General features: G+C 35.7%; 1 pseudogene; it reads right to left on the reverse strand.

The window, feature by feature from the left end:
• Nucleotides 1-528: 528 nt before the first annotated feature.
• LOC132014463 (proteasome subunit alpha type-2-like) lies at nt 529-1,222 on the reverse strand (annotated as a pseudogene).
• Between the last annotated feature and the right edge of the window lie 9,855 nt (nt 1,223-11,077).

Consider the following 11,077-nt stretch of genomic DNA (forward strand, 5'->3'; position numbering starts at 1 on the left):
GCTCCACTAGGGCAGAAAGGTATTTTGTTCAATCCTCTAGCTCTAGCCTGACCACATAACACAGGGACATTATTTGTGAAATGAATAAATTAATTGGCCAAGGAATGTTCCAAAGGGATGGCAGCTAAGATGATCTTATATCAGTATATTGCTATGTAAAAGATTGTCCCTGATGGAAAAAGTTCAATACATTTTACCACAGTTCTACAATAATGTGCTATAAACACAATAGCTCATTTGATTTTTGTTCTATAAAAAGCAAAGTCACTTGAGATTTTTTTCAAGTTTCTTTTTCCTTATAACTTGGAGGGGGAAGAAAAGAAAATAAAAAATCTCATACAACATTTGGAGTTTGCCTCTATGTATTTTTTTTATTTAACAGTTTATTATAATTTATAAGTGTCATTTTAAAAACATCATCAAACGATGCAGAAATAATATGCAAAAAGTCTGTAAAACAAAACATACTTTAAACATGTTTAAGTAGGGGGATTCTCTGAAATTCTGGATATTTCAATCCCTTTGTTATTAGGCTATGGAAGCCAAGCAATGCTTAACTTCAATGGGAGTAAGCCTCCTGGATCTGGCATTGCAGATTCCCACTTTTGTGCTGTCTTCTGTCATTTGCCCTTAGAACTTTCCTTTAGGGTTAATCTGGCTGTATGATTAGCATCTTCAAGTTCCAGGTCTTCATTATATCTTTTCTAGAGGAAAGTCTTCCCATTGACATACTTCTTTCCCATTGCTGTGGCTTTCTAGGCAAAGTAAGCCCCAGATAGCTCTGGCTGAAATAAATATGTTTGCCCCTCATTCCAACCACAAATTAGTACAGAAACTCCAAATGGATGAACACTACCTTAGTGTATTCTTACATAACAGAAGCTACTCTCTATACCAGCTGAGCTGTGGGAACGGGTTCTTAGTAAATGAGATAGTGTTGCTGAGCTAGTTTTTGAGTTCTGTATACGAGCACTCTGTCATCTGGGCCCATGCTATTATACACCAAGCCTATATGGCTGGCAATTGGTTCCATGTTGTGTATACTTTACTCATCTTACAGAATGGATTTCTGTCTCTTCCCAGTTGCTAATACCACACCATTTGCAGCTTTAATTCCCACCGAAGGAGCTCCTCCACCTACACCAGCCCAAACATTTTCAGTCTGGACAGGTGTACCAGACAGACTGAATGTAGTCTGAGAAAAGCTGTAACTGCACTTCATCTTTACCTGGAGTGCCCCAGAGTTTGCTTTTAAAGAGCCTTGTATCAAATTGCATCTTGATCACCTTGGATCTTCAAGTGCCCTAGAAGGACCCATTGGCCAATAACTCGATGAAAATTTGATGTTCAGAGTCATAAAGAATGAATACATAATTTTGGAATTTCATTCACTGTAATTTTTTCATTTACTGAGAACGTGTCAGATACTGTGGTAGGTGCTAATGGGAAAACACGATTCAAGCGCTCCTCAAAGTTTGTCCTAGTGTTCACCATAGGGAAGACAAACACGTGCATTATTAAGCTATGCCCTTAATGTTAGAAAGAATGAAAATATGCAGTCCATTACTAAAAACACTACCACTGGACAATACGGCATGCAAAGTGCCCAGGAGCTGGTGCAGAATATAGATGTATGCTTGCCATTCCCTCTCAGGGACAGTTTGTTTCCTGTGGACGTTGAGGATCACTTACCTCTCTGAGCACTCCTCTCCTTGTCCTCTGAAATCTCCTTGCACTTTGTTCACACCAAGGTTGAGCCTTCCTTCACTATGCTTTGGCCTGTGTAGTCTATCTACCAATGACCTGGGGAAAAGGGAACAGACTTCCAGATTCTGAAAAGAACACAAAGGAAAATTGCCCTTACTGGTCTAGCTTCCATGAAAACAATTTATACCACAAATCAAGCCCTTTCCTGCTGAGATTGGTTATCCCCATTACAGAACTCCTTTGTTATTATACTACAACAATATCTTTCTCTTTTTTCTGCATTAGCAAGCTAAACAGAGAGCAAGCAAAGAACTCAATTTTCCTAGTTATAAATGGCCCAGGACCTTGGAAATTGATGGGTATGTGAGCCTCTCCCCAAAAAGTAAGAAAAGAGTATCAGAAAATCCCATTTTTCATAATAATATCAATTTTTGGTGCTACTCATGTCAACCCTAATAAACGGTAAATCAAGCTGAAGTTATTTACCCCAAACCAGGGCTAACGATCTGCTGGCCCTAGTCCAGAGAGCATATTGGTTCATTTGAGCCTATGGTGATTCTAACTGATTGCTAATAAGATGTAACAGTTGATAAACATTTTAAATACTGCTTGTGGATCACCTTAAGAACACAATTTTTGGAGGATAGTTCTCCAAAGAATTAACAGGAAAGAAAAAATGAAACCAAGCTTTACTAAAATAAACTAAATTCTATTGCTAGAAATTTAAATTTAGTTTATTGTAGATACTAATAAAAGATCTCATTTACCCCATTTTCTATGGAAAACTCTAAAGCAATTTTGTTGGCACTAGGTAAATAACCCACTGAGGCCATGAAAATCTATCTAGGCCTCTACTTTCTTTACACAGTGGAGAAATTTAATGCATTTGGAAAACAAAATGGAATCCAACTCTCAGTAATAAAACTACTTCCTCTTTAATTGTTGAAAGCTCTATCTCTTCAAAATCCAAATGAGTCTTAAAAGTTGATCACTAAGGCATAAAAAGCTCCAAGTACATAAATTAACTGAACATCTATTGTGGAAACTCTTTCTTAAAGTGAAAAAAACAAAAGCAGCTCACAGATTTTAATAAAAGTAGAAAGAATAATAAAATTATTCTTTCCACCTATAAAGAATCTGGTTTTCCTCTGAACTCATCCACTTCATTAAAAATTTGTTAGATATCTTGTGTTATATTTAGTACCACATGCATATACGGAGGTGAAGGGGAAAAAAAAAAGAAACTGATTTTACTGTGAGAGGGATCCAGAGGGAAGAAAGTAATCTTACCAAATAATATTAATTATTACCATCTTACCAAATAATATTAATTTCATCTCCTCTGGTTCAGAATCATCCATTTCTGGTAATTAGGAAAATAAATCAAAGTTCAACTCCCTTTCAAGGTATCTTTTCCTTCCCAAGATGGTATCTGGGTGCAAAGCAAAGCTGGCCACCCCTCATGGCATTGAAAAAGGGATTTTGTGCTCTACTTCCCTTTTGCTGTTTCATCCTACTAGCCTGTAAGGAGCAAGCAGCCTCTGTCCTCACTGGTTCATACTAAAGTGGTTGCAGTTTAACTTGCCTATTCTTTTCCCTCCTTAGGGAAAGGAACCATAATTTCTCTCAGGAAACTTGTCCACCCACCTGCTCTCCAGGATCTCCTTCTTTTCTCTTTGGTGTTAAAAATCTCCCATGGCCTGGCCCTGATGCCCGCTTAATCCCCAACATTAATATCGTCCTTCTGCACTCCTCAACTGGAGATATGTGGCATTTTTCAAATCCTTTCCATCACATGTGAAAGAAGGATACTCATAGAATTATTTTTGGTCCCTTTTAACCTAAATATCCTATGCAACCATTTCTGTTATGAGATGAGCAGGTGTTCAAAGAAACTATATTCAGAATTACAGTTGAGCAATGTACATCTCCAGAAATGCAACTGAGATGGACTATAACTTGACTAATATCCCCTAAATTTGTGTAATGCTCACAAGTACATGGTGACCTATAGTGACAGTCTTATTCCCAGAGTTCCCAAGAGGAAAGGAGGCACAAAACTCCGTAATTTTGGTTTCTATCTCAATTATATATTGTCTTCATTTCTCCCATCTTTCTATAACTAGGACCAAGGCTAAAGAGAGCTGCCTGGGATATATCTCTTTCCCCCGGTTCTTTAAGGTTTCTATACTTTCATACAACCAGAACAACAAAAAAAATTTTTCCCCTGCTGTTTGGATAAGAACATTTTTTACATGTCTTATAATCTCCATACACTATCCTTTATAAGACTCTAAGATCTCCAAATATATATATGTATATATATACATATATATATGAAACTATATTTACATATATATGAAACTATATTTACAGTTATATCTAGGCAAACTTCTGAGACTTTGAACACTATTTTCTTTCTCAACAAAGTTTGTTTTTTAATACTATTTTTCCTTAACTTAAAATTACTTTTGAAACTTAAGCATGAATTATTACTTCTTTGTTTTCTCTGAGTAGTCCACAGGTTCCAAAGATAGTGGAATCACAAGGCAGAACGATTGATGGGATATAAAAAATAAATAAAGTAAATTTTTTTAACTTTTATTATACTGGACTTTAAACTTCTTGAGGATAGTGTTTATGATAAATTTGTTTTGGTGTTAACCTGAGTATATATATTGATTAAACCTGGATTAGTGTTTAAGGGAATTAAAGAAACATGCTCTTTCTTAATCTAATCTAGATTCTGATCTTAATAAAGACTAAATATAGAAAGAATTTTTTGCTCAGTTAAATGCTGTGGAAACTTTGTATGTACACCTATAGGAGAAGAATTTGGATGAGAAAGGCTAGAGAGAGAAATTTCATGTGAAATAAAAAAGGACAGAAGATACTCCAGTACCCAGGACTTGCTGATATGGGGAGAATGAGAAAATTGAATAGAACTTAAGAAAGAACTATTTGTTCTTCCTCTGTGCTAGATCTCTAAGCAGACCAAGCTTTCGTAGGAGAAGGACTATACTTGAGACATGGCTATCAGGGTTTCCCTTTCCTTTTCATCAAACCCTCCAAGCTTTTGCTGTTTCAGGAAGTTTGCACTAGCATTTGCATAGCTCATTGCTATTTATCCTACAGGTTTTCCCTCAAATGTCACCTCCTCCTAAATTTGTCCCTAACCACCTGATAATCTCTGATCTCCTGTGCCCAAATCTCATTATTCTGTCACATCACTTATTTTGATTCTTTTTTACATGTACTAGTTTTTCATGTACTTGTTATTTGTTCGCTGTCAAACTCCTCAACTCCTACACACATCATTTTCTAGCATGTAATATAGCTAATTTAATGTCTAAGCTAGTTATTTTATCCGGGAGAACATGGATAATAATAGTACCTGTCTCAAAGTGTTGTTTAGAAGGCATTAAGGAAATAATACATGTAATACAATTACACATAGTAATTTGACACATAGTAAGCTCAAAAAACAACTATCGTTACATAAAAGAATGAACAGATGAATACTGTTTATGTCCGTATCCAATAGTTCTGCGGCAGAGGGCACAGTCTCTGAATTTGTCCTCTGTTGGGTGTTCCTCCTCCTAGTCGTTTTGGTGAGAGTCGGTTGAGGGGATTTATAGCTGAATATATCAACCATGATCCAGGTAAGGTGCACCCTCTCCACTGATGTCTTCCACCCCTGTAGAGATCCAGAAATGTATAATCTTACATCTTAGGCTGATTTCATAGATGTTCAGACTGTTCTGGTAGATATTTAGCTCACTTTAGGGGACCGGTTGAAATAGGGTCTCTAACTTCTCCACCATTTTGTTCTTCCCCCCTGAATAAATTAATAAATAAATCAAACAAACAAACAAACAAACAAACAAAAAACATTGGAACAACAAACTATATGTTCTAAAACAATATGAATTAACAATTGTTTAAAATCTTTACATCTCAAAAAATAAAAAATTTAAAAAAAAAGAATTTTTGCATCCATGTTCATCAAAAAAAAAATCTTTACATCTCAAACCAATTTTATATAACATCCCAAATTAGATTCTAGTCTATACAAAATGACAAAGACAAAAAAATTGTAAAGTTAGTTCTTTTTCTTCTAGTTATGATCTTCCTCTTCAAACTACAGGATCTTCCTCTTCAAATCCCTATCCTTTAGCTATGCCCTCTCCAGCTCCCATACTTTTACTGGGTTCAAATGTTAATGGTTCTGTTAATAGCCATATGTGTTATCCTCACAGTACTTTCTAGGAATAATGAGCTAATGATAAGGCACCCCACTTGATGGAAATTACAATGCTTATTTCAAAAGACTCCGTGGTGAAGGAAGTTTTATAAGTCCAGAGGGCCATTTGGATGCCCCTCAACTATAGCACATAGGTTCCTGCTCATAAAGTCAGTGCAGACTAAACTATGGAAACAATTCATGAAGAACTGAAATGTAGTGCCTAATTTAAAATTCAACATAAATCTTGTAATATCATCTTAATTCTGTATACAAAGTACTCCAAAATTACATAGATTTTGACCTGAGATCATTTAAAAAATGATTAAGAAATGCAATAGGTTACCCAGTTTGGCAAGTTTAGTAAAACACGATGACTTGCTGAAGAGAAATACTGTGTATTTGTAATAGTAGATCAAGAAGGAATTATGAAGTATCATTTACAAAACAGATTTATAACCCTGAGTGTGTTCAATCATACCAAGATCACAGAGACTTCACTGTTGTTCAAAAGTATAGAATTTGGAAAATCTGGCAAGATACTGCTGAGAATTGTAATAGAGGAACAATTTCTTTTGCTAGAAACAATAAGAATATAAATATAAACAGTAATTTCTTTTTTTAGTAGTAGTTGCCAAAGGACAGAGCAAAGGTTCCAAACCGAAATAGAACATATAAAACACTTTCTTCATAATTTACTGAAAATTTAAGTTAATTTATTCTAAGCCCCCAAACTTTCGGATGCTATCTTTTACTTAACTCATTAAGTCACATTAAGAGTCTAAAATGAGGGTGTCTGGGTGGCTCAGTTGGGTTGGTTAAGCAACTGCCTTTGGCTCAGGTCATGATCCTGGAGTCCCAAGACTGAGTCCTACATCGGGCTCCCAGCTGTGTGGGGAGTCTGCTTTTCCCCCCTAACCTTCTCTCCTCTCATGCTCTCACTCTCTCATTCTCAAATAAATAAATAAAAACTTTATTAAAAATAGAGTCTAAAATGAAAAGCTGCTTAATATTATTGATGAGATCTTATATCTGAATATTATTTTAGCTAATCTCCTGAAACTCATCAAAGCAATCATTTTTCTTCTCTTTCCATTCTCATTCAATAACGTGATTTTATTCCTGACATTAAAAATAATGTCTCTAGGGGCAGTGGAATTCAGTCTGATGTGAGCAATAAGGATATGCCCCCAGATGAAGAGTCAGCTATATAGGGGATATGAGCCCCTTTGGTTCATCCCGAGCCTTGACTCTCAGTTGCCTTCAAAACCAAAGCCCACATTAAATTAAAAACAGGAAAGTCTATGCTGGTTCCTTTCTTAGTAACCAAAATTTAAAAATAAATAAATAATGTATTGATCACATTTCTCAACTAAAAAAATTGAATATATTCCAAAATATTTTGTAAGACCTGGATCTTTAGAAATGCTCTACGTTTTGGGGCACAGTACTAGGATACACCCTTCCAGAAAACTCCAGTCATTTAGTAGATATGATTGGAGCTTCCAAAACCTTTCATTCTTTGTAATCCTTTTCTTAATATTTTGATTTTTCATCTACACTACTTCCAATGTCATCTATTGTTCCTGTCACCCCCAAGACCCACTTCTTTCCTCTGCAAACATATCTTTATGTTTCCTAGAGAGTCATCGTCCTTCACACTCAGTTCTTGTGGTTCAGTTTATACTAATCCTCCTTCTGAGTCCAAGCATTAGGCATAGGACTCAAGACAGAGCACACATCCCACTGGTGACACAAATTGAATTAGGAAAGGACATGTGATCCAGAAGTTACAACTAGGGTATTTCCCCTGTCTGGCCAGAATCAAGGATGGGCACAGGACCCTCGCAAGTCAATGAAGCTCAACCAGAACTTTTGGTGGCATTATTAAAATGTAGATTTTCTTTCTTTTGGATTGAGTTTAGTAATAAAGCAGCCTTGAGTACCTGAGAGCTATCTAACCTTCCTGTTGGAAGGACATTGTATCTAGCTATTCCTGAAGACCTCCTGCCCAATTTTTGGTTACATATATGAACTAATATTTCCTTTTTTTCTGAGGACTGATTCAGCTGGGTTTGTATCATCTGGGACTGAAAGATTCTATCAGTACATTGTTCCATTTCTTTTCCAGAAGGTCTGGATCTCATGTCATAATATTCAAACAGACAGAAACAGTGTTCACTGAGTTATTTCAACAGAAAGTAGATTGGAAATTTTACCTGTTAATCCAGAGATTAGTGAAGGAACAACTGCATTTACTTGGTTAGTCATGGCCCCAGAGCGAGGCTATTACCGTCTCCCTGGGTAACAAGATGTATAGTAATAACATTAATATAATTAAATAAGTGGCCACATATGATTGAGCCATGTGCTTATTCTTTAAAGACAGACATATGCCAATCAAAATAAATGCAGCAAATTTTGAACATTATAGTTATTCCAGATTTTAAAGTTACATTGTTCAGTCAACTCATACTTCAGTGATATTTTCAGTTGTTTGTTCACTCATTCATTCATCCATTTAAGGAATATTTGTTGGATACCAACTGTGGACCAGTCGTTTTACTTCTTGCTGATTGAACAATATCTGCATAAATTAATAAGCCCATACTTGCCTCTTAAACCCAATGGGTTATTTAAGTATTCATCAGTACTTTTGAGATGAATAAAAGAGAAAAAGAAGAGATGAAAATCTTTTCAGTTATATGTCATCCTCTGTAAATGATTTTACTGGTGGCTGAATGGAAAAAGACTTTCAAGTGAATGAACAATGAGAAATTTGGAGATTATTTGTCCTTTCCATTTTCCTCTAATTTCCTTCTCACCCATTTTAATAAATCATTGATAATTGACCATATTCTAAGTGACTAGATTTGTCAGAAATCTTCAGTTATGATCTTCCTTAGAACTATTTAAAAAATTGTCATATTTTTGTCTACACAGGAATTGGAAAGTGGGCAACTGTATATAACTATCTGGATAATTCAAGTCAAGTGTCCTAGTTATTGATGCAGAGTAAAGATTTTGATGATCATAACATCATAACAAATTTAATTTGGGGAAATTCAATAAGATGAAGCAGTTGGAACATTTTACCATGAACCATGGTTCCAGGAATCCAAAATTTGAGTCTTCGTCACTTTGTCCCCAACCATTTGAAGAAGGGAGTTACTTAATGCTAATAGTTGCAATCATTACGTCTAAAGGCAAAGAGAAAATACTGTAAACAAAGCAGGAAAATATTTTTGGTGTATGGCATAAACACACAAACAATTATCTTAAAATGTAATCTTCATGTGACTTATTAAAGTAGATTACATTTTAATGTGCATTGCAATTTGCACATTATAGAGAGCACTCTATATGCAGCGTTAACTGTGTGACCAGCCTGACAACCTGCACAACTGAAGATATAAAAAGAGAAAAAAACCCTCTGCTATCTTTCTCTAAATGGATGTATTTGGTGTTGATAGTCAGATACAGTTTTCACCTTTATCCCAGCTTGTTTCTGACCCAGTGGGTTAGTGTTAATCACCACGGTAGGCACCAATAATTTCCCCATATGTGGAATTTGATAAGTTAGAGCACCCACTTCAATTCAAGAAGATTCCAGCTGACTATCCAGTTATCGCTATGGACAGCTTCAAGCACCTCCATGGCTGGCCTTGTATTCTTAGCTTTATCAAGCGCTTTGCACTTTTTGTCTTTTATCTCTTAATTGAGACCTGACTGCAAGAAATGCCTATCTCTTCAACTAGGTTGCATTAAGTATTAACTTTAACTGCTTTGGGTACTTGAGGTACAGAAGAGGGGGGGAAAAAAAAAAGCCTTAAGAAGCTGTGTAGAGTGGAAAATCTTTCCAAATCTCTATTTATAAATTGTGTAAATGCTACAGTGTTTTTAAAAAGTAAATAAATCTTTATCTCTTTTCCAGATTTTTAAAAAAAAAAAAGTGTTTATATTACCAACCGGAGGAAAGTTTATGAATCCTCCATCATATTTGGCAGTAATAATAATCCTACAATTCTGGCCAAAAGAGATAATATTTAGGAAGAGTAAATAATTCAGTAATAATAGATGAGACAGAACTTTGTATTTATGTCTCTAGAATATTTAGGGACTGACGATTCTCCAAAGGATATGGAAATAGGTTTTATTTCAGCCGAGAGCACACCAATGCAAGGATTCGGGATAGCTGGTATAGGTTCCAAGTCTTGCAATTTCCATTTCTAAATATTTCCCATTTCTGAATATCACCCACTTGGTACTATTTTGTGAAGTCCTTGAGGGCTCTCTCTGTGCCCTTCGCAGCTTTTCATCCCAGTTTCGTGTATACGGTAGACCTTCAACTTGTGCTTAGTGACCTTAATCACATTCACATGGGGTCTCTCTCAGCATTTACAGAACCTCCCTGTGACTCCTCTCTGTGTTTCTCTGCCAGAGATCTCTAACTCCCCCGGCTCTGTGGCCCCTCTGGTTCGTCCTCCTCCATGACAAAAACAGAAGCATCACTTGGAAAATGTATGTCATGAACAAAAACAATTGCTGTAGACAATAGCCTTGAAAAAATGAAACCTGAGAAAAATGGTAATTTTTTCGTGGGACAGGGGCCTGATTGTTCCTTATTGAAATGGCACTCTCATTTTTTTTTTTTTTTTACCAATACCTGAAAACTGAGAACAAATGCAAGATAGTAATGTTGAGAAATCCCTTCAGTCAAAATGTCTTCAACTAAATCCAAGTCTAGACAAGAAACATTTCCCTAAGAGTCAGATTAAAGACAAAGCTCTAAAATTAATTTAGACTTAAGAAGATGCACAGAAACATGGAATAACAAGACTGTTAACTCACAATACTTACTGCAAAACAAATCCATGCTACTAACTGAAAGTAAATTTCCCATATTATATGTAATTCCAGTCAAAAACTCAGTGATAGACCATACATTAAAGGGTGCGTGGCGAAAGGCATCTATCTTTACAAGGCTTATGTTATGTTTTGAAATTTTCATGTATACCAATTAGTACTCTAGCCCACGTTCCAAGTAGATGTGTTGGTTACCAAAAAACTGTCTGGATCTGAGAAGGGAAAAGAAAAAAGAAAAGAGACTCATAATTCTAAAAATAA

This window comes from Mustela nigripes, chromosome 3, assembly GCF_022355385.1.
Source record: "Mustela nigripes isolate SB6536 chromosome 3, MUSNIG.SB6536, whole genome shotgun sequence".
NCBI classification, from domain to species: Eukaryota; Metazoa; Chordata; class Mammalia; order Carnivora; family Mustelidae; genus Mustela; species Mustela nigripes.